Genomic DNA, 25,455 nt, shown 5'->3' with positions numbered 1-25,455 from the left:
CTTCTACGTCCCTGTGTGCCTCCTTAGTTCATTTACAGATAGCATTGTGCACCTCTGTTCTGCTTATTGAAATCAAGTTCTTTCAGTCTTTTTTCTAAATGAGGCCCCTTATTCCCCATTTTGTTTAACTCAGTGCTTCTTACACATGCAAAAGAAGGGACAGGAGCTACAGACAGCATAGTAAAAGTTTAGTCAGTTGATTATTTGGACAGTGGTTTTCTTCGCTTTGAAAAAAAAATCTTGCTCAATACAGTCTATGGTCATGCCACATCATCTTGCAGTTTCACAGTCATCTTTAACCAAGATGCCTATATGATCACTCTCCATTTTTATTTATGAACAGCAGTTTGCACTTTACAGTAGAAATTCTTGCTGGTGCAATACTGTGTTTCACACAATTTCATGCTGTTTGCAGTCCTCTCTTCTTCAGAAAGGACCAATCCTATCTGAATACTCTATTTGTTCCTGCACTAGATACTACCTTCTAATAAATTTTCTTAATAGAAGTTTATCAGCTCTCATTCTGTGGCAAGACAATAAATGAAAACACTGGATAAGATCTGTTCAACCACAAAATTCACCAAAAAATAATTTTTTCATTAAAATCTGCATTTTTTTATTTATCTTAAAATTACTATACTTCATTAATCCCCACTCTTTCTATTTCACAGCATCTCCTGGGGCACTACATCAGATGATTTACTGAGGTCCAGATAGACTTAATGTATTTCCTTAATGTATATTTTGAAAGGTGAGCATGTTAGCTGGCCACAATCTCCCATTTAACAAAAAAACCCTGCAATAGAACTTATGTAATTTGCTTTACTTTTCTCTCTTACTTGTTTCTTAAAAACTTTTCTAAAGCTCTGCACAGATAATGGTCAGCCCATGCAGATGCTTTGCTATCACTTTTTTTCCCTCTCTGATTAAGTACAGGTACTACATTTCCACTTCTTCAAATATATGTTATCAGCTGCGAAGTAAAATACTAAAAAATTGTTCTACGCCGCAGTATTTGTCAGTATTCTTGAAAGACATTTTCTCTTCAAGTCAGATGCTTTAATCTTTATTAGTTGTGCTAATTTATTGTATCTCTCAACACTCTCATTTATTTTATTGATTTATTTTCAGGCCTTTTTGCCTGAAATTTTGTTTTTACTGAAAATTAAATATTTTCCGATTTATACCATACCTGGATTACATTTATTATCATTTGCTCATTTCCACTGCACAATGGTTCTAGTTTTCTTCCCTGGAAAGCTTCTTTACACAGTCAAGTAATATCTTCTTGTTAATTTAAATTCCCTTCTTATGATCTAATTCAACTTAACTTTTGCTGATTGCCACTATAACCCCACACTTTCTGATATTCAGGATGTGGCCTTCTTTGCAGATCAAGATGCTTTTCTGTTTCTTTCAGGATCTTTGCTTGCTCCTCACATTCCTTTAAAAATACTTTATCATTCACTTTTGGCATAGAACTTTCAAGTGTTTTTTTTCTCATCTAATTTGGAATGCAGTTTTTTTATTAACTTTTGCACCTTTGTCTAAAATAAATCCCAAACCTCTACTACATTTTAGTCTAATATCACTCAGTCCAGTTAATTTCACTAATTAGCTCTCTCAATTTATTTTGAAAATGGAAATCCTACTCAATCAATCTGCTTTTTGTTTACTAAATTCAACTAAATTAAAAACACCAGATATTTCATCCAGGAGCCGACCCTCCCATTATTAATAACCATCTGTTCATTTTTTTCCTCATATCTTGTAAAATAGTCTCCCATATTGGGACAATTTTCAGTAATACGCTTTTTCATATATTGCCCATCTCCACATCTGATCCTGAGCATTCAGAGAAATGACTGAACTATATATTCAGTCTCTTTCAAAGCCATATGGCTAGGTACAGTGATATCAGGCAACTGCTACAGGGACACAGCACATCAAAATCGGTCCTACTACACTTTATTTATATTTATACAACTCCATCTTTCAACAAAACCATTTGTCCTGCTTGAAGAGTTAACCGGACCTTGCAAAGAAGACCAGGATAAATAGCTGTTCTTTCACCAGGGTCCCACAAGAAACATTTGGTGAGATCCTGATTCTGTGACATCCACTGAGCTGTTCTTCACAAGCTACTCTAAGTGTAGCTTGCTTTATTCTGAAGACAGTAATCTCCTTTATTTAAATGATCACCAAAATACTTTAGCATTCTGAATTATATACCCATTGTTAATAAATCTCACTATCATAGAAGTTACTGTTGGGCATTTTTTGAGAGCTGCTTTTGCTGCATTAGAAGCAGTTACCAAAATTGGATAGGACTAGGTGTATTCAGCTCCCAAACCGAGGATTTAGTAGAGCAGGCACTTCTGTGATTGCTCTCTTGCTCCACCCCTTTTCAGATAGGTATGTCTATTATGACACCTCGAAAGATGATGAAGATGTCTTTCATTGAAAGGGATAAAAATCATAAAGCAAAGTGCAAAGCATTCATTGACTTAAAAGAAGACTCTAAATTTTACCTAGTTTTATTAAAAAGGCTTTCAAGAAAATCCTATTACGTTTCCCTTGTCAGTGATACTTGAGAACAAAAGGGAGTGTTTCTTCACTAACGAATGACATTAAGCTGTGGGAATCCCTGTCCTGGATCACCTCTCCTCAGGAAAGTTCCAATTACTCCCCCTGAAAGATATGGTGAATTCTCAGTAGAACAGATAACATTACTTCTATCTTCTTCACTGATAATGACCCAACTTTCTGGTAAAATTGGAATATATACTGAACGGTTATGAACATAAGATTCATGATGGAGGTAATGAAATTTGTGGTCTCCTTTAAAAGTACTATTTGATTCAGTATTATCCTACTCTTTACTTTCATTCTGAGACTCAATTATTGGAAGAATGGGTCTGCTGAAGAAACAAGAAGATGCTCTACCAACCCTGCCACACACCTTGTGAAAAGCTTTCCTAACTTCAAATGCAAAAGCTAAGGGGAAAAAAGGTAAAACAAATATTGTCACACTTTCGGAGGGAAAAGAAGGGAAACAAGCAATACCATAACAAGAATCCATATCAAAGTAAGTATGGCTTACAGCACTAACGTAGTTACTGGTTTTAATACAATAATAAAATAAGGCTATATCCTTCCAAAGGGACTGAAAATGATCTGGATATCTTCTCGCTGCTGCTTTAACTGTAGAAACTCCCTCTTCTGCAAATGAAAACTTTCTCTTGGAAGAATTCTGTTCAGCTGCCCCATTTTAGCAAAATCTGTTCTTGTGCATGAAGACCAAGGGCTAAAGGCAGCTGGGACTCGAGTAGCTGGGACCCAGCATTACTGGACATAGCTGGAGGCTGTTTCAAGAGAATTTGCACAACTCAAAATTGACACTTTCACTAACCAGTCAAAAAAGGACATTGCAAATGCTGGCTTCTTTAGACTTCTGAGATGCATGGAGAAGGATTTGGGAACTGTACATATGCTAGGATATTATATTCACCCAGAACACACGGGCTTGTCACTTGCAGTAACTGTTTTCTTTGTAAGAATACATGTAAGAACTCTTTGCAAAAATATGTAAGAACATATTTGAGATTATAGACATTGCATAAAATAGGAGAACTCAGAATAAGGAGGATGCCAACTACACTTCCTGAAGATTATCTGAAAATCCCAAGGAAAAGCCTAACTGAAATACACACACAGTTTCTGTATTTTTATTTTTTTAACAGCCTATTATACCGATAGAATCACAGAACCGTTTAGGTTGGAAAAGACCTCTAAGATCATTGAGTCCAACCACTAACTCAGCACTGTCGAGTCCAGCACTAAACCATGTCCCAAGGTGCCAGATCTTTAAAAATGCCAGTTGTCTCTTAAATACCTACAGGGATGGTGCCTCAACCAATAGCGTATTTTCTCACAGAAGAGCTTTTTCAAGGTGCAGTGCACAGTTTCCTCTTCAGGTAATAAGAAGAAACTGGACAGCATTTCAGAGCCCCAATTCACAGGTGGGAAGACGCTCTGGATATGCTCCAGGCACAATGAGCTTAAGCATGTGCTCAGCAAGAGTAAAAACGTATGTGAAGAATGATGTAGGGATCAGACATTTCTCCCTCATCTCTTTCATTACCTCTCTGAAAACAGCTGTTTCCTGTGAGATGTAAAAATCCAGCACTGGACTTCTTATGGAGAAGATGTGGGATATTAACACAAGCAGCTGCAAGTCCATGAAGACAAGAAGCTTCAGTGACATGGCCTTGCTCTGTGGCTGCACTCCTACTTTAAAAAAATAATTAAGCTCTATTTTTTTTTTTGAAAATATGCTTTGATACTGAGAAAATGTCTTTACATATGTACATATTTATTTATGCATGTGTACATACACATATGCATGTCTATGTTTGGGCACATGTATATATAGTAATAACCTATTTACCACTCTTGTGTCAGCTATGAAATGGTTTTATGGCTGGTAGTTTAGGAATTTGTGATAAAAGTGACCCTACTTAGGAAATCAATCTGTATTTCCCTGCTTAGAAGTGTCATAATGGAGACAGATTCTTCTGCTGACCTGTTTGCACTTTGCTTTATATTTTCTTTGTATTCTAATCAAAGGTTAAAATGTTGTTAAAGCACAAAATTTATTTAACAGTTGTGAAAATTTAAGTTGATATAAAACACTCGATCATTAATGCAGTGTTTTATGATTAGAGACAAGAAAAATTTTAACACTAATCTATGCTTGCAGTCTAAGGTTGTCAATTCTTACAACATGACTTCAAAATTCCGTGCTATATTAATTTTCAGCATATTTAAAGCTTAATAATTTAATGATTTATCCAATTTTAATTTATACTTTCAAAACCACTTTGAACAATCTGAGGTGCCACTGGAGATCATAACAGTGGTCCTGGTTAAGTCAAATAATAATTATAGCGCTTTCACTTTAAAGATGAGATTATTTTTAATTATTGAGTGAAGTACTTGAGGTACCATACTTATATAATTACGCTACTCATTAAATGGTTATTGAAAGCTGAAATGTAATTTTAATGACAGCTACCTATTTTTCTTTGCACACTTTATAGATGACAGATCAGTCAGGAATTCTAGTTTGCTCAAAAAATCCTTGCAGCTGCACTGGTTCTTTCAGGTGTAAAACAATTAAGCTGTTCTTTTTTTAAAAACTGAACCATTTTTTTCCTCAAATGATATTGATATAATACATAGGAACTGGTAAAAACAGAACAATAATGCATGGATTTTTTTTTCCTTTTCATAATAATATCAAAATGCTGGCCCTAAACTAATACACATTCCAAAAAATATGCCCCCCAAACTAGTGACAATACAAAATGGAAAAATTATTTTAGTCAAAATGTGTTCCTCACATAATACAAACAACAACAAAAAACTGCTTAACAGATTGCAGACCTTTATTGTGAGTATAAAGGGGTAATCAACATACAATAAGCATTTTACTATGCATTAAAACTATATATAATGCCACGAGACTCTTTTGCTTTTTCTAACACCAAGGTTCACAACTCTTCAAACATAAAATTCCTTTGTACTATTTACTCCACAGATCACCAGACTGATCTGGATAAAATTTATTCTAATATGTAGGAATCTCTGCCAATTGACACTACAGAGCTGTGGTCTCAGAAATGAGCACCTAAATACTTATACTCTGTATTTTAATCCTTTATATTCGATGTTCGAAATTCAGGGTATTTCTCCGTTGTTCCAAACACCGGTATCTTGTTTAAATTAAGCTTTCCTTTTTCCACAATGAAAACCAAACGGAAGAGTAAATTTGTTTCATTAACAATATTAAAGCAAAGATTTCTGAGTTCGCTGTATGGGGAAAAGGCAATAAAGTTTTGAAGAGGGAAAAACTGCTTTGTTCCTTCAATCCCCTAGTTGAAATTAATTATAGCAAATGTTTATGAAAACATCTGTTCCATACAGTTATAAATTCTTAATTTTAGCATGGGTGATTCCAAGCTCCTCTATTATTTTGAAAGGGAACCGTCTGATAATTGAAAGGTTTACAAGAGAGCAGACAATTTGTATTTCTACAACACCAAATATGCAGTTTGGAAGTCTTCAGGATCTCAGCAGAAAGGAAAAATTAAACAAATACAAAAAGACGACCGAAGCTTTCTGATTCGGGTCCGCTGATACACCGAAACGGCAGTGGAAGGAGGGGGGGAAAAAAAAAAAAAGAAAAGAAAAGGAGCACTAATCCCGAAAACACACGGCAAATCGAGATTTTACCACATGAAGCAGATCTTCAGAAAGTAAACGCCGCGGCGCTGCGGGTTCCTCGGCTCCGGGGCGGCGGGGCGGGGGCGGTGCGCGCCGCGCCAAGAGAGGGGCGCTGCAGAGTTTCGGATGGCGCGGCCGCCGCTCCCCGCCCGGCTCCGCCGCGGCGGGCCCAGGCCGGCCGGCCCCTCACACAACACCCGCGCAACTACAGCGTTAAATTCAATTTACACCAAATAAGCTTTTAAAATGATTAAATGAGGACGCTCGAAGCGTGTACAGAAAACTGAAAATAATGCCTTCAGCTAAAGAATGAGTGCACAGCACTTCTGATATTTATTAAATAATTATTAGGCTGGAAAGTTGAAGAACGTTTCACTCCGAGCGAGTTCCGCTTTCTGAAATAAATATGATGCAGCTTTTGGGTGAGCAATCCTTTATGTACAAACCTGACTCCATCCCTTGCTTCAAGTTCATTTAGCATTAGATGCACACTTTGAATGCATGCAGCACAGATTTCTGATAGCATTTTAGTTTCATCAGCTCTGCCCTAAAATATTATATTTTGCCACGTATAAAATAAAAAATTATACACTGTGATAATTAGTGATATATGCAGACAATGAACTGTAAGATGAACTAATTGACCTTGCCATTTGAAGTACAAAGTCTTACACAGGCTTCAAATATTTTATCCTTCAATATTGAGATGAAAAAACATAATCAGCATTAACAGTGTCTTTTCCCCTTAAACTTATTTGAGTTATTAAAGGAACACAATTGTAAAACACAATACGGTACCCACAGAGATGAAAATCTTGCGACAGTGAAAGCTGGTCACATCTGGAAGTAGATAAAGAATGCTGGAACCAAGGTGCAAAATCAAAGCCTGTTTTAGCCCTGCAGAAAGCTGTTTGAACAATTTGATAGGCAGGCACATTGGTTTGCACTTAGGAACAAAAACTTCTGGAGATAATAAGAATATCTTGTACTGCATGTTGCTCAAACCCAGTCAATTCTGGTGTCTTTTGGATTGCTGATTATGACAATCAAGTGGCATCTTCTATGGATCTTTGCATATAAAATCACAATTGCATATGTTACACGCATATATGAGTAAACTGCGTATTCTCCAGGCAAGATCTGTTTGAAACAATTTTGTCTATGCACATCCGTTTAAATCAAGACACATAAAATAAGAAGGTTTCCATTTTAAGTGAAACTGCTTCTGAGTGTTCACAAATCTAAACACCAACCTTGTCATTAAGTTAGTCTGTAATTAACATGCCACTGTTCCTCATGTAAAACGTATGTGTGAAGAAGTGTGACAGGAAAGATATACAAAGATCTAGACGGACTGATTCTGAAATTAGAATGTAGCATCAGTGTTTAAGAAATGTTAGTCTGTGCAGCTCAATTTAAAATAAATTCAAACATAAGTATATTAAAGGGACTTATATTTTTTCTTTCCTATTGAAGCCTCTGCATTTACCAAAATATACTGAGCTACGCACTGTACTCTAAACTAAAACCAATACACAGAATAAGGAATTTCACTCTAATAGCTCTGAACTAATTCACAGAAATACTTCAGAAGAATTCTCAGGTGACTGAAAGTTACCAAAATCTCAAATAATTTACATCCAGTTGTATTTTAATATAAATTCTGTGAGCATGATGGGAAGACCAAGTTTAACTGTGATGTAAACAGTGATTTAAACACCTTGGAAAATGCACATGCATGGAAAAATAGTCTGATTTCCCATTTAATGGGAACCACACAATACTAGCTTATATAAGCAAATGTGACTCACTGAAGTCAATACACATTTAGTCCAGTAATGCCTGGACTGAATTTGCTACCAGCAGCAATAAGAGTGGTAAAACAAAAAAATCCACAGGATAAGGTAAAATGCAGTTCTTCTTTTTTTTCAGTTATTTCTCCTAGTACAATAGTCTTTGGCTTGAAGTATATTATGTGCACTTCTGCTCATAAGCTCAGTACTACAGCCTGTATCTGCTGCATAACCTGGCTGGTCATTTATCATGTATAACCCCAACAAATTCCTAGGTCATCAGCAAATGTGACTCAAAAGACTCCAGGATAAGATACCGACATTTTAATGTAGTCTGATTGAAGTGGAAGCTGTATACCTAATAAATAATATCATCTCTTAACTTCAGTAAATTCTTTAAGAGCACACACACTTTACAAAATCACAAATTAGCTCCAGTATAACTAGGGACAAGTAGCACAATTAGACTTTGCACAGAAAGAAAAAAAAAAAATCTTAGAAGCCGCCTGGCATCATTGCTGGGAACTTACACCCTGATGATATACAAATGCCGAGTGACTTGTCACTTGCATCCAGAAGAATTCAGCTAATTTTAACTTATAAAATGCCTAAAAGGCCTTTGAGCTATAAATTGCAATAATCTAAAGATGGCAAAAGGCAATAAACATGAGTTAATGACTCAGCATCCTCCTGAGATAGCACTGGTCATGCAGCTTTGCTTCATCTTAGACATGCACAATCACTGTAAAAAGGTGGTCTCCAGAGACTATTTACACTGACAATAAGAAAAACATACCATCTCTTTATATGTTTGAAGGTTACTATTGTCCTTTAACTTACTTCAATTACATACTAATGTTAACCACATTTCTATCTTATAGATAGATGCAATCTTTCTGTTTGGGATAATAAATAATATGTATGTATAGTCTCATTTTCATATTCAAAAGCAGTAATGCATATTCAATCGATTCTAAGAAAAAAAACCCCAAACCAAAAGAGATCGAGCAGGAGTTTTCTAACATTGTGTTGTTTTGCCAATATTAATAGATAGTAGAAGACAAACGAGAAAGGATTAAGTGCTCTTTTATTGAAACAGAACTTCCCTTTCAACAAGCAGTGAGCTGATCTTCAACTAACAGGTTTAGCAGGAGGAAGGTCAGCCCACTCAGAGAGCCAAGTGGTAGTGATACAGAGTCTCACCTCCTTAAGGTGGGGAGGTGGTCTCATGATAACCAGGACTAGGGTTAAAAAGAGCAGGGGCAATTCCACTTTGTTTCTTTGTTATTTCTTATCAAAGGACGCTACTGCAGCAGGCTGATGGCTTAAAACACTACCGACAGATGTCAAAGGTTTCTGAAAGCAAAATGTACTTTTAGGATCTTCTTTCTTGAGTGTAAACGTATTTAGGAACACTGTGAAAATCATACCACTTTACTTAGCCCAGCACACGCATGCAAAGAGGGACAGCCTGAAATCAGAGCATCCACGAGGCTACTGTGGTGACACATGCGTCACTAGCTACTTGCTTGTCTGGAATGGGAAAACAGACAGCACTTACGGCTAGGAGGCAACCTGAAAGAATAAAAGAATTTCGGAATAATAAACAAATGAAAGAATAAATGGAAACATGGAAATTCTGGCCCATGAAAACTAAATGGCAGTGGAGCTACTTGGCATCCAGTGGAAGGGCTGGCACTACCCGCTGAGAGACACCAGCAGAACTGTGGGGTTTGGCTGTGAGGAAGAGGAAGCAGACGAGAAACTTCAAGTTATGAAGTTGTGTCACTGAGATGTAAGACTGGGCAATGCCTGGACTCTCCTTAAATGCAACAGTTTTAAAAGCTCGCAGTAAGAGATGAAGAAAGTCCCATGTGAAGCAGCCAGTTACTAAAACATCCAGGGCCAGGGAGAGGCACTTGGGCATCCACAGCACCCCTGTCACCCGAGCTCAGCTCTGCCACCTCCTTCTAGCTGCAGCCTCCTCCTTCCCTATCACAGTTCCTTTTAGCACTGCTGGAAGCAGCCAGATCTGTAGGTCCAAAAGGCTACTTTGAATTTATACTAACATAAATTGAAGGATAATCTATTAAATTAGTTAGAAATAGGATCCTGCTCACATCTACTGCATAAATACATTTTTAATAATGTAACTAAACAACACGTTTTAGCAGAATTTCACACACCAAAAAAAAAAAAGTGGAGAGATAAACAATGGCTAATTTAACTAGGAACACAACATATTAGAAGTGCATACACAAAGTGCTTTAACTATGAACACAGCATACTAGAAGTGCATGTGATTTTTACTTCCTTCATCCATCATTCAGAACACAACAGCAAGCACATTTTGTCATTCCTTAACAAATTGATTATGCGAATAGTTTCAAAAAAGCAACTTAGCTTCTGGGTTATGTTTAAAGTCATATGGGCAAAAGCTAAAAGGTGTTCCAGCAGCAGCAGAGTCTAAAAGTAAGACAATTCAGAAATGCACTGTTAAAAAAAAATAAAAATCAGGTTACCTGATGGCAAACATCAGCAAGACATCTGAGGAAAAAACCCCAAACCTGAAGAAAACCACCCTGTCACAAAGACTCATATACTCAACACTGGGTGTTCCTGCCCCCAACAGAACAGCCCTCGTCCTAATCAACTTAACTATACAGAAGGAACCTGCACCAGAAAGGGACACCTCAGCTTAAAGCTGCCTAGCTTGGTTTTATGAGATGAAGCCAGAAGGCCCTGGACTCTTAGTTTGATGCTGTCTTATTAAGACTGTTAATTCTTGGAATACATTATACATCCAGTGGACCTGTAACTGAGAGAACATGAAATGAAGCAGTACCCTACATTTTCTATTAATTTACCTGAAGAAAAAAACATGTCATCAAACAGTATAAAAGAAGTACTGAGCTAGAGCTTTTAAGCTGCCAAATCAAACTATGCCAAAGCATAATGAAAACACTAGATTTTAATCAAAATTCTTGTAAATCAACCTTTAGTCAATTTGGAGACTACCAACTGTGTACTTCACTGGTGCAAAAGCAGATGCATGTTGTGAGTGACAGATCTAGAAAAATCCGAAGAGCAAAGGCATATATGCATTAGCAGTAAACTCTAGATGTCTAAGAGATGAAAGTCCACAGGTACATCAGAATATAAAAATATATCAAATTGACAGCAAGAATGACAAAACATTTCTATTTACTACAGTACAAGGTGGTTTGTCAAACAATGATTGCTCTTGTTGTAGATACTGAGAAAGAAATACCTCACAAAACATTTTTGCAAAAAAGTATGTAATTCATCATGGGACAGATTTCTGTTCTCCACCCTTGCCCTCCTGTGCAGAGGATGAGTAGTGTCAATCCCTGGTGGCACTTCATAATGGAACTGAGGATGCAAGTACAAAGCACTTGAAGATATAAGAAATATGCGACTTCTAAAATTCAAATGAGACAAGCATGACTAGATTTTTTCTTGTGCCAAACAGTTATATGGAAGTTTTCCAAAAGGCTGAATATTTAGTTTACACAATAATGGGAAAAATGTTTAGTAGTAGTTGATTTTTCTCAACAGTTACCCCAGTTCTCTAAGACAGAAAATGTCCAATATCTTTTCGCCAAAAAGAAAACAGTCTGTGTGCAAGACAATAGCTGTCTTACTCAAGCAAAGGCATTATTTGAAAAAGTGCTATATGCTATGACTGTAGGTTGTAAGAAAGAATATATACATCTGAATAAGGTTTCCGTTTCCTCTCATTGGGATGACAGTGAATAAAGACGATGAAAATTACAGCATGTGAATACTAGTGTAATTACTGAATGGTTCCCCACATAATTATGCAAAACAAATCTATCCATAAGTTAATGTAGCCATTTTCTTTTTGAAACAGAATTTTCATGCCATCCATCAGTCACCCCAAAACATAAACCTTAGATGACTTAAGTACACAGAATTTACTCATTTGGTCTGTAACATAAGCAATGCATGTGAGTAGAAATAAAGGTTTAATGAAACAAAATAACATACTCCACTAGGGAGAACACATTTTGCCCAAAGAAAAAACTAATGTAAGTAAGTGGAGACTTGACTATTTGATAAATATAGCCCCAAAGGTTATATATTTAGTGAAAGAATATAAATACTGTACGTGATGTAGATTTTTTTTTATTTGACTAGAAACATTAATTGCTTTCTAAATACAATAATATTCTTTCCTTTGAAACTGTGAGGTCTCATTTCTTTTACTGCAGCAAGTAACCAATTACCTAACAAAAACGTTTACATTAATCACAATCACTCTATATTTTAGTTTTTATACCAACTATTTTATTTTTGCTTAGAACTGAACTCCCTCAGGCATTCTTTTGTGCCAACTGTTAATTTCTATCAGTGATAAAGTTCCCTTAAGCTTCTTTTAACATCTACTGGACATGACCTCATAAAATTTAATGCCACTCATTAACCCCAAGCACTTAACTTTACACAGTAATGTCAGGCATCTGACTTCTCAGTGCATGAGAAATCCAAGTGGGAACCATTGAGAGATACAAATTACAAATCACTTGAGTAGTAGAAAGGTGCAGCAATGAACAATATTAAAAGGTAAATCCAAAGAACTGAGCAAAAGTGGGGTTCTTGCAATGCCTTCTATCTGAAATTGTACAACATTTATACACAACAAGGGGAAGGCTGCAACGTGACTGTTTTGGCTTGTGAGGGGACTGAAATCAAGCTGAGACTGTATGCCAGGTTTTAACACTGTCTGAACACAAATATGATGTGCAGTCATGTCCAGCAGCCTTCAGGCATTTGGGAGGAGCATAGGTGATAGGACCACCTTACATTCTGCAAAGGCCATGCACCAGCAAGACTGGGGTAAGCCAGAAGCAGCAGTTTCTTTGAAGTGCTCCTCCCTTTTTTCCTGCAAGAGCCTTGCATAGCTCTTTAGCTTAGAGCGTGGTTGTTCTTCCGATTTTGGTTATGTACCAAGAAGCTCTCGGAGGGACAGCACTGTTTTATTTTCCCCCGAGATGCACAGATGGGTGATGTCTGCTTAAACTCATTTAACCATATTTCCCAGGGCTTCACACATGTTGGAGAAAATGTTGGAAAATTCTAGAGGTGAATGAAAAAAAATACTTAGCAACAATTTTCTGGCTTCTCTGAACCATTCAGGACACTCCTTGTGGGGAGTTGAAACTGAGTGACAGCCTGTCATGGCCCTGAGTGTAAAAAGAGGCATGCTGTCAGGGGAAAAAAAAAGTGTTTATTTTCTATTTCTGTTGCTCAAGAGATATCTAGGCATCCTCTGTGAAAAGGACAGTGCTATGCAGCTAGAACATGGTCCATCAGAGTTCCTGATAGCAATCTGCTTATTCAGCTCTGTTAGGAAAATTGTCCTCCCCTAGTCTCTGTACAGGGTTCACTTTTTCTTGGTGTCACAGGCTGTTACAGTCTGGGTTAAGCAGTTGATGGTGTTGCAGCAGGGATCAACTTAATATTTCTATACAAATTATACAGGAAGCTATAAATTGCTTCTTGAGAAGCCACGTGAGATTCGTCGATGTCCTCGAAGTGCTACAAGTTTATTTAGTTTTCAGCAGCAAAAAGAGCTGGATCTCAGAAACAGGCGGTAGCACTGAATTACTGATCTTAACTGGAAAATATATTCTCTGCTACTCTATAAATCTAAACAGAAGAAGTATTTTGCTGAAGCTTTATTTCCACAAAAAGGTATCTCAAGTGAAAGGTAGGTATTACAGACTGAGATTTGCACATGTGAACAACTGTATCTCTGCTCGAGCCCCATTTCCAACTGCTCTGAATGACTATTTTAGCTATAAGCTGCCCAGAACCACAATCTACAGTCAATACACACTTCATACTATCGAAAAATATTCTGCATCTTGCCTGCCACTGTGTCTAAGATCACTTTAGCATAATTACAGCTTGATGCAACATCAGTAAGTGTGCATCAGTTGGAAAAGTTTTTATTGCCTAATAGCAGGGAATGATAATAAAGCAGATGTACACCAGGCCACATGACAATGGCAACCAATTGGTCTGTATTTGGCAAAGTATTAATGTTTTATAAACACAATATATGTTATACTTTTCTAACAACAGGGATGTAAATCTCTGCACAGCATAAACACTTGTGCTGATCAACACAGAGATACTGCTGTGATAGGTACTTTGAAGTTGTAGATAAGAGCTCAAGCTGTAAGATGCCAGCAAAAATGGAAGTTTATAAAGAATCACTGCCAGACTCTTAAATGTAGTAGCACTTGTGGGACTTTCTATAATATAAATAGTAATTAACTTCAATGCAAAATGTATTGCAAAATAAATATACTGGTGCCTATACCACAGCTCAGTTTCCTACTACGGAATCAAAACTTTAAAATCTGTAAACCCCCAAAATAATCTTTTGCTCAACACCCCCCTAACACACAGTGCCAAATACGTGCACACGCTCATGCGCATACACACCGCTCCAATATACAGCAAACACTACACTCTTGGTGTGAGGGCATCTACCTGTAGACAATTCAATCAATCTCTCAAGTGACACTCACACGTGCCTGCACACACAAAAGCAGATGTGGCATTAAGATTTACAAAGTTATTGAAACTTTTAACAAGTAAAACGCATCTTTACTTAGCTACACCAGAATGAGGAATAAGGGGTTTACATATGTTCCAATTCTAAACCTATCAAATCAAACCCATGTTATTCTTTGGGAGCTTATTTACATGCATATTTATCAGCCTCACATGCTAATTCCCTGCTGTTTTATGCCTGCAAGGCATGTTTATGAGTCATAATTGTTGATCTCATTTGATGTATTTCACTGAAGTAAGACATTATTCAGTTATGTGGCCTAATGTCAATGAATTACGATGACCTGATCTTCGAAACGCAACTTGCTCTTTAATTTTTATTAGAGCATTACTTATTCAGAAGAAGAATACAGTAAATGGCAGATTATATGTTTTTATAGTAATTTTACTTTAACATCTTATTTTGAAGCACTCCTCCCTACCTCTAGGCAAGTTTGAAAAGTGCTATTTCCGTAAACACACAAAGGAAAAGAATTTTGCCTGAAAATTAGTACGTATTTCTCAGAGTGGGACCTTTTATAGGTGTTATTATTTGTTTTAAACCAGCCACAACACAGGCCTTTGGAGCACTGGCATATGGTTTGAAAAAAGGAAAAATAACTAGACTCAGTCCAAAGCCTCAAATTGTTCTTTGCCTTAACTTCATCAAAATTGAAACTAGATAGAGACTTTGGAGCAATTGATAAACGAGAAATATATAAGTTAAGTCCCCAGACCAACTCATCATCTTTGATGCAAAGTGGTGTCTCAATTTATAAACAGAAAATCACTTGATGGTCAAAGTAATCACTTAAACAGGGGAATAATTATGAGGTGTACAAACTTCATTGTAGTAGCCTGGGTTAAGCCATTAATGGCTATTTCTTGGTGGCAAGCCAGAAATGGCACCAGCAGGAGGCTGAACATGGTACTTCTACAATTCTGTTCATTTCACAAAGACCCATGCTGGTCTTCCAGCACTTCAAGTAATCTTCAAAGGTTTAAATTACCTTATATATATCTAATTAATAAGATTTCTCAATAATCATGCCTTTTTTCCCTAACTTGATTATAGCATGAAGGAGTCATAAAGTAACTGTTCATTTTTATTCTCTTGCAGCATAGACTTGGTACTATTATAGTAAGTACCCACGCTGTAGGATCCACAGTGTAAGTTGCTCCTTATACTAGGCTAACAGAAAATTACAACCGTACACATAATTTATTATAGGATTTTCAGATGCTACTACTTCCTATCTTAATATTCAGTATTGTTTTAATGCAAATATTATAATTTTGTTACATTTATCAAAACTATCAATTGACGATTGATTTCAACTTCACAAAAAAAATCAGGAGTATCTGACTTCTGTATTTAAGAGATTGTCACAGTTTAAACAATGTTCAACCTAAATGCATCTTTATGTATTAATTAAAAAACCAAAACACTTAGTTTTGTTCAAAAGTTTCCAAGTTGCTGCTCTGAACTACAGCTTATCATGGAACAGAATAATATGAAGAAAAATAATTCTATCTTTAGCCAAGTAATGAGAATTCCAAATGCAGGCTCATTTTCCTTAGGAATCTCAAACTGAATCTGACAGATATGAGTAAGTGTCTTCGAAATCACAGAAAAACCGCCAAGTATCTTCCTAAATTTGTGATATCTGGAGGACTTGTAGTATCACAAATATATATTAAATCCAAGATGAGAAACCCTCAGGATATTTTTCATGTCCAGAATTAAATCAGTGGTTTTCATTTAGAGTTGCTTTTACAAAAATAAATATCTTTTCCCTGTAAAAATTAAGTATATGAGAAAGAGACAAAGACCATTTAATGCAGGTTTTATATGCTCTTTCAAAAAGTGCAAAGGAGTATTTAATACTGTGTTTACATGATATTTTCCAAATCAGAAGTTTGCTTCTGAAATGCATATGTTGCAAACCATTTCTATAAAAAACCTAAAAATCTTCACTTGAACAATTAGTTATTCTAATGACACAGTTAAAATGGTGAAACTTCAGTTCATGTAAATGCCACAACTTTAACTGCCACGTGTTCATCATAAATTCATAAAATACATTAAATTCAATTCTGCAGAAAAATGTCAATTCCAGAACTTTTCAAACAGACATTTCCACTAGCTATTGTCACAAGACCCCCAAAACAGCTAGAGTTTTCCACAGTGTAAGCTCTGATTTACAGCCTTCCTTTCTTTCAAATTCAAATAAGCAAAAGACAGCCTCATCTGCCAGGATATTTTTTTTTTTTTTAAGAATAGCAACAATTAATGCTACATTTTTTCTGGCAATAAAATCTCAATCTTACTCAGTCAATAAGGTTGTGGTGACCCAGTGACCCAGCTGTAATAATTCAGAATGGAGTTTTGCACACTTTTCCAAAGAAGTATTTTCTTTTGTACTTCAAGAAACAATGAACCAATATTGGGTCACAGAATTTTGGAGGTGGCCCTGTGGCTCCATATGCTTCTCTCCTCCATTAAGATAACATCTGTTCTGGCCACCAGTCAGCAAATCAAATTTGATGAGAATTCATCTGAGTGCAAAGTAGAAATGCCCAATAATGGGCAGATTTATGTTTCACTGCTCCACCCTTTAAATATTTCAAATTATAAGAAATAAAACAACAACAGTATATTCCAAAATTACAACTAATACATAAAAAATGTACCCCTTTATAACAAAGCTCAAAACATTATCACATCATTGCAAATGTGTTTTCACATGTATTAAATGAACTATCCCTTCAATTGCACTTAGTACTGAAACACTATACAGTTCATTTTTCCTAAGGTTAAATCATTGATTCCATTACAAATCTAATTTCTCAGAAGAAAAGAATTATCACCACCGTAAAAGCTTTATCTGGATGAAGTTTGTGCCTTTTAACTCCTAGGAAGATCAAGAATAATAATTTGTAACGGGATATCAAAATTTTAGTGGAGAAATTTATCATACAGGCTACTTGCTAATATTTTGGTTATATGGTCTCAGTTGCACTAAACTGAATGAAATTTGTTAAAAAATTTGAGCACAGTCTTTCTATCCCAGGATAGAAGTGATATTGTTTATCACTTTAGTATCCAAGCAAAAGCATTTCACTGCCAGGTGTTTTTATGCAATTAAGATACTTAGAATTTATCATTAAAGTTGTAAAAGACTTCAAAGATCATTGAGCCCAGCCTTTGACCAAACACCACCACATCAACTAAACCACAGCACTGTAGGGCTTACTTTGAAAAACTTTTCTAAGAAGTATTTTCCTTCTTCTTAAGACAGGACCTGGCAATGCTAATATATAAAACAACGAAATAAATATCCACAGATAAATCAGCAATTAGTTCATTAAGCTGGAGTAGTATTCCTTAGACTTGTAGCCAAAATCATATTTTAATAGTAACACCCATATATATCTGTACTGAGCCACCACTTACAAAAGTTTAGGGAATGATTTAACAAATTAAAAACATTTTATCTTTACTCAGAAAAGGTGACAATTAAAAACATTTTATCTTTACTCATAATACAAAAGGTGACAATGATCTATGTCTTCTAAAATAATTTTTCATTTCCATTACCAAAAATATTTTTAGCTGAAATTTCTAAGCTGATATATGCTGATATATTTAAGCTTGTACATAAAACATGAAAAAGTTGTGTGCATGTGTTCTGCACCAAGGTTACCCTTCTTTTAGTTTATTAGCTACTTGCCTCACAAAAACTGGCTGCAAGAAAGAAAGATTTGAAGGATGGCATCATCACTGAGGCAGCGTCCTGCACCTTGAACGATACGGGTCAAGTTCCTGGCCCTGCTACAGACCTCTTGTATGAACAAGGCATATAATTTCATTAGCTTCAAATTTCTTTTTTGCATGAGAACATACAGTCTAGGTATTCTTCCCATGGCAGTTACGAGAATTAATTTCGTCACATCTTTGGTATATCAGACCTTCTAAAAGGATGAGGTAAGCACATGATGCAAAACAAACATCCCAAGCAAGTCCTGCTTCCCTTTTTAAGGAGTTCAAGCCATGGAGCACAAACAGCATCATAAGCTTGTGTGACTGTCACAACTAATGAAAATAAGTCTCATTTGCTATATCCTTTTGTGTCATTTGTACTGTCGTTGGAACATTATAGTCACATGATTATTGATGCAGTGATCTAAACATCTAACATGATGAAAAAACTGAACAGGGACACTTATGAATAACTAAAAGATATTCTAGATCTGACAGAAGTGTTAAATTTTGTCTTAAAGTGTGTATATGTAAATCCATATAAATCTCAAGCTTAAAATAGTCAAAACAAAACCCAGTGATATTTCACTTACAGAAAATATGATTTAAACACCAGCTTTCACATGTGCATTTGAAACATAATGGTCCTTATCCCGTATTGCTTAGACTTGAGTTAATTTGCTATTTGTTGACTGTGGAAGAAGAACGATAAAAGCAGAAAGGTTATCCACATTCTCTCACTGCCCCATTTTTGCACTCAGTTTCGTTTGGAGAGAAAGGTGTTCTCCCATTATCCTGTATATTTAGCCTTTTTTTAATTATTGTGTATCTTATGAGCAAATGAAGACTGGGACTTTTAAAAGTCAGTTATATGCACTCTACCTTGACACCAAATGCTTGAAATCTGAGCTCTCCCAAATCAGGCACTCCAACTAACCACAATCCAATACCCTGGGCTAAATGCCTGCCTCCCTTAGACAATAAGGGCACTCAGGCTTGTTACCTTACAGTCAATTGGAACCTAGCCATTAATTTTAATAGGATCAGGATCAGGTCCCTGACTTTTTCGACATCAAAGAAACATCTTTCACAGTCATTTTGCTATAAATAATTAAAGCTGATTAGTAATAATAAGGTACCTTAACCAAAAAGGTAAACAGTGGAGACATTTATTATCAAAGTAAGAAAAGAAAATTAAAATAACCTCCAACACTTTTGTATGTGCAATTCATCAGGAAACGTTGTAAAAGAACAAAAACAAATGTTGGCTCATTCCAGAGGTTCTTTGTCATCATTAATGTATTCAGGTTTTCACAGCTGAATTGCTGTACTTTGAAAAGATTTTCATGAAAGGAAACTCAAATTCAACATTTAAACAAAGCTGTCAGGTTACCAAGATTTATATTTGCTTGTATGTCCAGAAAATGTTTTCTCCTTTCTAAAAAACCCTCTAGGTTAGAAGTATTACTATTTCTTTGCTCTCAATTTGTAAACAACAAAAAACAAGCTTTTGTTAAGCAGCACGTATTTATTTATTTATTTGCTATTGCAAAGCTGAAACCAGCAGTTAGAAATATCTGTTCCAAAGCAGAGGTGAAACTACCTGGTACGGGTATTTTACTTCATTACTAGTTCTGTTCCTCAAATTGATACAAATGGCCTCCTTCTGTTTCTGTCTGTCTGCTTGCCTGATCAGTGGAGCTAATTGTCAGAGCTGGGGAGATCTCCTAGACCCAAACAGAAGATACGCAGTTTGTAACCTGCTTAATTTGCCTTATGTCCTGGATGGCCCTCAGTATGTTGTTCATTAAAGTATCAGCTGTTTCAGTTGTAGCAGTGGCAACCTAAGCATAGGCCTATTTTTCTTTGTTAAAAGGCCAGATTGTCAACAACTAATACACATCTTACCAGATAATTTCTTACCACTTAAAATAAATATGATCGTACTTTATTTCTCTCCCCTTCCACATCTCTTAGTTTTGCACGTCCAAAGAGGACAAGGACAGGGGGTTAACATGAAGGCTAAAGAATAAGGCTTATTAGTCAATCAGAAGCCTAGAACTGAAGCTTTGCAGTATCACTTAAGTGAAAGTAGACTGAACCCTTCCCTTTTTAAAATAAGGAATTCCAGATCTTATAAATGTCCATAGACATGAAAGAAAGAACCCATCTGTGCTGACATATTTCTGTTATATAGAGCAATCAATTTCTAATACAATCAAATTTGTGACAGTTAAACCCTTTAATAATGTTTTAACATACATTTAATCTCAGATACAGAGGTCTGTAACGTGAGCTAGCTGCACACAATTCACACACTGGTTTGTAAATTACAATCTTCTGTACATCACGACAGAAGTGAACCTAGACATTTAATTATGATCCTGTACCAATCACGCTGGCTTCAGCAAGAATTCTGATTTACTAGTCTTTTATTATACATACACAAGTACAATCAAATGTGTACAGTTCAATTTTTTTAAATTAAGAGAATCTGCCTTTTCCATATGTAGGAGATACAGCCATTTAACATAAGTTGATTATTGCCTGGAAACACTTAATATGTGAGGTGTTTATGGGTAGTAACCTTCACATTATATTTTTGTATAAAGTCTGAGTAAAATATTCAAACGAATTATTCCATTCTCATTGTTAGCTTCTGTATAACTTCTTATAATGAACTAGTTTTAACACACTCTTAATTACATTTACAGAGGTTGTATTAAAAAAGATTATTCTGTTTTAATTTTGTTGTTAAGTAGGTTACTATAGTAAAAAAAAAAAAAAATTCCTTTTCATTCAACTTGCATCCTTTCCTTTTATACTACAGGTATTATGCTACAGGTATACTAGAAAGCAAGATGAGAGCCAACTATCTGACCTTTAACCCAGATTTAGGAAAAGCTAGGAAAAGAAAAAGAAATGCTCAAATCAGCCTTTCCCAAGTAGGGTCACAAGCAGTTATTAAAGAATGACATGAGGCTGACAAGTGATTTATGCCAGTATTCAGGCAGGGCTGTGTATCTGGAAAGAACTGGGAGCTCCCAGGTGAGATGACTGAACTACAGTAGTGTGCCAGTGTCATTAGTGAGAATGGTCTTGTTTTCATATAATGATTTAGAGTGAAACTTTCAAAATAAACACTTTTGATTTCACTTAGATCAAGAGAAGCTGTTGATGCCCAGAGAAGCTGTGGATGCTCCATCCCCGATAGTGTTCAGGGGATGGCTGCATAGAGTCCTGAGCAACCTGATCTAGTGGGTGGCATCTCTGCCCATGGCAGGGGGTGGTGGTGTTGGAATCATTCTATAGACAGACACTGCTGTCCAAAAGGTCTTCTCTAGTATCTGCCATATCAACCACTGAAGGTGATTTCCCTATATGATGTTTGGGGCCAGTTACGCACGTCACAGAATAACCTCCAAACTGAAATTAATGCAATGTGCAACTCATGTGAAGCCACCAAAAAACCAAAATCAAACCAAATTAAAAAAAAACAACCCCAAACCAAAACCAAAACCACCAAAAGTGGATCTACCAGATCCTCTAGAGAGGAAAATCCAACTCTAGAAGCTGGTAATCTGCAAGCTCACGTTCAGCTACTCCCATTTGCTCCCACAGCTGAAGTAATTAAAAATACTCCTGCATGTTCCTAAATACAAATTTGCAGTAAGGCACTGAAAACAAATTGCCCACAACCGGCAAATTTCTGAGAGCATGACAACACCTGTAAAAATACAGTCTTTCAAGTAAAAATTGAACTGTGTGATGACTATTTTCAACTTACCCTGTATTAAATATACGCATTTTTAAATTTGCATAGCTTTTATGTTAACTGATCTCTTAATAAAAATGTCTAATACAGAAAAAAGAAAAATGAAGAGTGGTTGGGAAGGAGCTAGTGACAGCATGAGTTAGCTCTCAAGACATACAGTGCTGCTCCAATAGCCTTTGTCACTACAATCCTGTTGCTGCTCAATTAAAAGCCAGCCTAACAGCAGTTATTATTAATAAATGAATATTAAAATGCTTGCTATGTTAGCATATGGCATTTGAAGAGGTAAAAACCATTGTCGCTTTTATTCATCCTATATGAAGCGAAACAGATCGAAGAGAGCCCTTTCTCCTCTAGCATACCTGTGCCTTTAAAGGATAAACCAAGCCCTGGGGGAGAAGCACAAAAGTTTTGAATAGGACCACTAGCAAGAACTGTGCTGGTGGGGCACACTGAAGATTTCTGGCTGAAAGGTAAAATTCACAAATGAAGGACCCAGGGCATTCTCAGGGCCTGGTGCAAACCATACCATGGAATCCCAAAGACATTAGGAACAATCACAACCCTCAGCATATTCTGTTCCAATGTAATGCAGAGAGGTTCTCTGTTCCAACCTTGTCTTTTAATGAAAACACAGAGTAGCATGCATATTTAAAAGGATTCTTTAAAACACAATGCTATACTTCATGTACATGTTGCTCCCTGGCAAGAAGATGAAAGAACACACATTATATGACACACATGACGTCATACAATACCCTAACAAAAAATATTTGATAAGAAAATAATAAAGCTTCAAGAGCTCACTATATTTGCATTCTCAATCGCTTTTACCTAGGAAGTACTTCTCACACAGAGAGATGTAGACCTCTGTGGTTGTCTCCTTTAAACTAAATTATCTCTAAAAAAGGAAACAAATAAACACCATACAGGGCAATCTGCATTAGCATTGCCTCCCTGAGTAAAAGGGGTTGTAAGGGCAAAAAAACCCAACTCATAGCACTGAATAGCTATGGACTAATTAGGAGATAATACAATTTGTTGAGAGCAAAAATTCACTTAACTCTGGAATGAATGTGAAAGGACGTACCCACAACCAAAACAGTCCCATGTGAATTACACTTAAGGTTTGGGGAAATTATTTGATAGCACAAATAATATGCTATCATCATCTGGTTAGGTCCAGACACGACAGCATTTACTTTGTTACTTCATTCTGCTCTGTTTTTTACATATTTCCTGTATGACACCAATATAAATCAGGTATCTCAAACTCCACCTAAGGGATAGTTCTCCATGGAAATACTTAGTAATGATCAGGGTTATGAGATTAACAGTAGAAAACAGAATTGTCCAAAGACAAACAACGGAAATACACAGAATATGGTCACAATGGAAATATGAATATTCTCTATCATGTCCTATTTTTTCATGGCAGCCTTGAGATTCAAGAGGGATGTAATGTTAAGTAAGTATGAGGTGGGCAAGTTATCTGTCTCAACTGGATTAATTTCAGTCATACACTTCAGTCATTATCTTTGTCCTTCCAGTTACATCAGCCTTCTCTGTCCTCACCACCAACTATAGCCTTAGACATGAAATATATCCCCGCAAACTCCAAATCCAAAACACTCAGACCCATTAAAGGTTTCCCCTTCTATTAAGAACAAAGAACACATTACATTTTTCTATGTGAAGTATGCTATTAAATAATAGCTTGTACACTAATTAAAGCAAATGTAATTGTGAGAACACACTGACATTGTTAAAGTAAATTACCCAATTCGTTAATAGTTTCATTTCAAGTGACCTTAATTGTATTAATTGTGATATTGAGCAAATTAAATTGAAGAGTATTAAATGCATTGTTCAACTCTGTCCTTAGAGGATCAACTTTCTCATTACATCAATGAAATGGGAATACTACCTACTATGCTCCTCAAAACTTGTGTCAGAATGTGGTGAACACTATAACTTAAGAGTAAAAATTTACAGCAGCTCAGAAACAGTTAACCTAGTTATCACATTTCAATGTAATATAAGCCTCAAGCATTTGGGAATGACCAAAGCAGTTTGTCAGATGCAATATACAGGGAGAAGCACAAGAATAAAGTTTCTGAAATTTCAAAAATTTAGGGTTTATAAAGTCTCTGCTGGAGACAAAGAGAGCTAAGATTCATCAGTTTCTCTGAGGTCGATCTCTGTTTCAAAAGGGAACATTCAAAAATATCGTTAAAATAAATAATACCATGAGGATTCTTAGAACAGAAAATTCAGCAAGATGTCATCAACTTACTATAGTCAAAGGGAAACATAATAATGCACATATACATATGTGAATGCAAATTAAAATATAACCAGATACACAAGAAACAATCCAAAATTAAATTTCATAAAAGAAATAAAATCTCCCATTTGAAATATCAGATTGCAAAAGTGAGAATCCCTGACATCAATTTCTTATCTATTTCTTAACTATTTAAAAATGGTATTTAAGAAAGCATATATAAGTGTATATGCAATGCAAATATTTTGTATCTTGAAAATAAATCATGACACAAAGAAAAAACCAGGATAACTAACAGGTCAAATCAATCAACAGAAAAGGACTAAAATACTATCTTAACTGTTTTTTTGGAGTATTTTAAAGGGATAGGAAAAAGATCTCTACAGTTAATGGCTTATCCTGAATTTTTTAAACTTGTAAGCAAGCACATTCTCATGACTCATCATAACTCAAGATTCAAAGTTCATCAGTTACACAAAATCCGGAGAGCTACAAACGCCCAGATCTTTCTCCAAATGACACTTATCTCATCTGTAATGATCTACTTTCATTTGTTCAGCTAGGTAACTGACTCCTGCCTAACATCCGCAACATTAATCTTTGCAGCTGTTCCTAGTGAACCATGTCTTATTCTTCTCAGGCCACTTCTTCAAAATCTCAAGAATACTTTGAATTTTATGTGCTCTCCATTGTGCTAACAGCCCTGTCCCCAAAACCCCCATGTTTTCTCCCTATCCCTTCACCAAGATTTTAATAAAAGCACTGAGTATTACTAGACTCAACCAACATATTTCTGGAATACCACACAATATATCCTTTCAAGCTGACAGCAAATGAACAAAAAGTAGCTTATGCAAGCAGTTTTCCAAACAGCTACACATAAGGGCAATCCATGTATTTCTGAGATTTCGTTCATTTTATGAAAACTGTGAGAGAATTT

The 25,455-nt window shown here is 35.9% G+C and overlaps 1 protein-coding gene across 4 annotated transcripts in view; it reads right to left on the bottom strand.

The window, feature by feature from the left end:
- The window catches only part of TBC1D5 (TBC1 domain family member 5), a 316,083-nt gene that overhangs the window by 157,972 nt on the left and 132,656 nt on the right, over positions 1-25,455 (bottom strand). The gene's annotated exons all lie outside the window — the stretch shown is intronic.

The sequence above is a fragment of the Chiroxiphia lanceolata genome, chromosome 1, assembly GCF_009829145.1.
Source record: "Chiroxiphia lanceolata isolate bChiLan1 chromosome 1, bChiLan1.pri, whole genome shotgun sequence".
NCBI classification, from domain to species: Eukaryota; Metazoa; Chordata; class Aves; order Passeriformes; family Pipridae; genus Chiroxiphia; species Chiroxiphia lanceolata.
Note: the sequence above shows the minus strand (reverse complement) of the source record. Positions and strands in the feature narration are given on the sequence as shown.